General features: G+C 35.7%; 1 non-coding gene across 1 annotated transcript; it reads left to right on the top strand.

The window, feature by feature from the left end:
• The first annotated feature begins 589 nt into the window (after positions 1–589).
• On the top strand, positions 590–692 carry LOC128284512 (small nucleolar RNA R71). Its single transcript, XR_008274937.1, has one exon. It is a non-coding gene; the product is annotated as a small nucleolar RNA R71 (small nucleolar RNA).
• Positions 693–4,461: the final 3,769 nt, after the last annotated feature.

Genomic DNA, 4,461 nt, shown 5'->3' with positions numbered 1-4,461 from the left:
CTACCTTGTGGTATTTCAAAAATCAGTTTGGTGAGTTGGCCTATCTGAGTTTCGTGCCCTTGATTGATGCTTGTTGATTCTTAAGGGCTGTCTCTGTATTCTAGAAGTGAGTTTTTGACACCAAGATGAATTTTGTTAACATCTCCTCAAGGTTCGGCTTCTTTTCTTACTGGTAAGGTGGCTGTTCAAAACCCAGAGGATGTTGTGGCCTTTGATTTCCTTGACTTGTTCCTCCTCGATGCTAGGGTTGAAGAGTTGATATTCTGTGCATGCTCCTCCTCCATTCCAATGGCACCTCATCACTGGATGTACCTGAGTAGAACCACACAAACCGTCAATCTTTTTATTTAAAAGTTCTACTTGGTTAGATAGCATAGTAACCGCGTTGTGGTTGAAAACACCGGCTACTTTCGTCGGCTTTGTCCTTATAACTTGCCACTGATAGTTATTTAGTGACATCTCCTCAATAAATTCGTAAGCCACCTCAGGTGTCTTATTATTGATAGTTCCAGCAGTGGCTGCATCAATCATCTGCCGAGTCGAAGGGTTGAGGCCCTTGTGAAACGTTTGGACCTGTAGCCAGAATGGTAACCCATGATGAGGGCTTGCAAAAGGTCCTTGTATCTCTCCCATGCATCGTAGAGTGTTTCTAAATCCATCTGCTCAAAAGAGGAGATATCATTACGTAATTTCGTTATTTTAGCCGACGAAAAATATTTTAATAAAAACTTTTCGGTCATTTGTCCCCAAGTAGTGATTGATCCTCGTGGCAATGAGTTCAACCACTGTTTAGCCTTATTTCTCAACGAAAAGGGAAACAACTGAAGGTGAATGGCGCCATCAGAAACGCCATTAATTTTAAAAGTGTTACAAAATTCTAAGAAATTCGCCAAGTGAATGTTGGGATCCTCGTCCTGCAAACCATCAAACTGAACAAACTTTTGGATCATTTGAATGGTGTTAGGTTTTAGTTCAAAATTATTTGCAGCAACAGCAGGCCTAACTATGCTTGATTCAGCTCCTATTAAAGAGGGTTTAGCATAATCATACATAGTACGTGGAGCAGGATTCTGATTAGCAGCAATCGTAGGAGGTAGCAGATTTTCTTGGTTTTCAGCCATCTCCTTGGTTGTGTTTGAAGTATCGTCCTCTTGCTCTTCCTTTGTGTATCATAAGCTTCGCCTTATTTCTCTTCGGTTTCTGCGAACTATGCAATCGATCTCACCATCAAAAAATAGTGGTCCTGACGGGTTTCTTCTAGTCGTTGTAGTATAGAGGTGAGTATTCCTGCTTGTCACGCGGGCGACCCGGGTTTTATCCCCAGTAACGGTGCCAAAAACTTGATGCGTGATATTCGTGACAGGTTTTAAATATTAATAAATGAATCATTCCTGAGTCTAACTTATTATCACGATTAAGGCAAGTGTACCTATCAAACAGTAGTATAGTTCAGCAAGACCGGATTGTCAAACCCAAAGGAACTACGAGTACTAGTATTTAATTCATTTTTATTATCTAGCCTAAAAATTAAGAGGTTTGGTTATCTAAACTAATTATTAACTAAGAATGCATAGAAAAAAACTTGGGAAAATACTTTTGGGAAAATTCGATTGATTGAGACAATACCTAAGGAAAAATCCACCTAGACTTCACTTGTTATTTGACTCTGAATCAGACGATTTATTCATTTGACTTGATCCGTAGAAATCCCTAAGTTATATTATTATCTCTCTCAAGACTATTAACGTCTAACCCTAGGTTGAATAATTGAAATCTCTTTTTAATTAACACCCTAGAATTGCATTAACTCGATCTGTGGATTCCCCTATTAGGTTTCACCCTAATCTTGCAAAATCTTGTCACCTTATCTCTAGGCATGCAATCAACTCCACTTAATTACGACAAATTTACTTTTAGACAGGGTCTATTCCTCCTCTGAATAAGAGCGTTAACTTGAATCAATATCCTAGAATATTAAAACAAGAATTAAGAACACATAATTAAGAACAAATCAAATATTGATCATACAATTCAGATAATAATAACAAGATCCGTCTTAGGTTTCATTCCCCTTAGGTATTTAGGGGGTTTAGTTCATACTTATGAAAGAAAACATCTCAAAAGCATAAAGATAACAAAATATAAAAAAGCCCAAAAACTCTTGAAGGAACTTGAAGGGAGATCTTCAATCTTGATGATGAATTCGGCTTCTAAGATGGATCAATTGGCTTTCCTTGAGTAATTTCTTGCTTCCTACTCTACGTCCCCTTTCTAAGTGCCTCATCAAGTGTTTAAATAGGCTTTAGAATGCCTAAGAGCCCCCAAAATTAGCCTTTTTCGAATATGGTTATACTTGGTCTCGGTAGAAACATGCCCGTGTGATAGGCCCATGTGCGATTACTCCAGCCCGTGGTTAAGGCTGTGGAATAGGCACAGGCGTGTAGTCTACCAGTGTAAGTCGTGCTTCGATCCTGCCAAATGGACACGGCCGCGTGACACACCCGTGTGGGAAATTCCAGGCCGTGTTGATTTCCCACGTGGATCCATTTTCTCTATTTTCGGCCTGTTTCTCTCTCTTTTTACTCTCTTATACTCACATAAGCATAAAACATGAAATTAAAGGACTAAGAGCGTTGAATTCACCAAATCTAAGGAGAAATCATCGATAAATGTGCTAAGCATGCGATAAAAATATGTATAATTTATGGTTTATCAGTCATCCCTACAAATCCATAATCAAAGTACAATTCATGACCAAACAGCAACCAAAACCATACTCAAACATGCATAATTCAATCCACAATATCACCAATTAATTTCATCCTTATTATCCAAACCAAAACATACCAAAATCACATACCAAACTCATTCATTCATACATGTCATTATCCCAATTTTTCACGTCCATTCTGATATCAAAATCATACATTTCCATAACTAATTCACATAACTAACTTACAAAATTGAGCATTTCTCTCTAGGCCATTTATGCACATCAACACATGCCATTTCTTAACACAACTTATATACTCAAAAACCACACCAAATAGCAATTTTAATCAAGCCATATCACATGGCATGATATACTCTTCACAAATCATATTCAAATACTTCTAGCTTATACATGCCATACTTCAATATTCACATTTTCAAAAGGTACCAAAATAGAGTTCGATAGTGTGGTGATGATCCTCGACAATCCCTGAGCTCCCAGTAGCTTTGATATCTACAAAACAATTATAAACACAGAAAAAGTAAGCTTTCAAAAGCTTAGTAAGCCATATACAAATAAACTTATCACATAACACAATTCTAAACAAATTCATTCTCATAGCTCATGGAAAAATACAATCACTTATCCATATGTCTCATATAGCTCATTTGATCACAATTCACTAACATATAACAAATTTCATTCTCATAATAATTCATATATATAACATATGTCCAAAAATACATATATACTTACCTTTTATTCCCAAACATGATATACATTTCAAACGAACTTGAATTGGATACACATTTACATAATCATTTGTTTCTCGAAATGCCCGTTGAACCATATGGAATCAAATAGGATACGCGAATAGCTCTAAAAGCTCGTACAACGCCAACGTCCCAGACGTGGTCTTACATGTAATCAAATATCAATGCCACTGTCACAGACAGGGTCTTACACAAAATCAAATAAGATGTCGATGTCCAGACATGGCCTTACACGTAAATCTCAAATCGATGCCAACGTCTCAGATATGGTCTTACACAAAATCACATATTGGAATCCTATGTCATGACATATGTATCCTAACTATTCCTATGGTTCTTATGGGGCTTTCAAATGTCATCACATTATCGAAACTTTCTCAATTTCAGATATTTAGCTTCTATAACCATTCATTACAATTCGATATCATATAAGCATGAATAAATCAATTCAAACACATTTATTTGTATATAGACTTACCTCGTACAAGAATGAACGGAAACGAATGGCTATTCAACTACTTTTGACTTTCCTCGATCTAATTTCGTTTTCTTTGTTTCTTAATCTATACACATTTAAATTTAACTCTTTTATTCAAAAAATCATTCATTTCAATCCATATGAACATTTTAGGGCATTTTACAAATTAGCCCTTACATTTTCATATTTTAACGTTTTAGCCCTTAATCACAAAAATCACAAAATATACAAAATTTCTATATACACATGCTTAGCCAAATTTTCGCTTAGCTCATATAAGCCCATATATTTCATTTATTTCATATTTTAACCCCTCAATTTCTTATTTTCACAATTTAGCCCAAAATACTCAAATTCATCAAAAATTCCAATACAAAACATAGTAATCAAACACATATCTTTCATTTTCTATCATCAAACTTCATAAAACTCACATTATCAACAATGGCACATCTTAAAATCATAATCAAGTTCAGAAATTGAGACATGGGTTTGAT

The sequence above is a fragment of the Gossypium arboreum genome, chromosome 11, assembly GCF_025698485.1.
Source record: "Gossypium arboreum isolate Shixiya-1 chromosome 11, ASM2569848v2, whole genome shotgun sequence".
Lineage (NCBI taxonomy): Eukaryota > Viridiplantae > Streptophyta > Magnoliopsida > Malvales > Malvaceae > Gossypium > Gossypium arboreum.
Note: the sequence above shows the minus strand (reverse complement) of the source record. Positions and strands in the feature narration are given on the sequence as shown.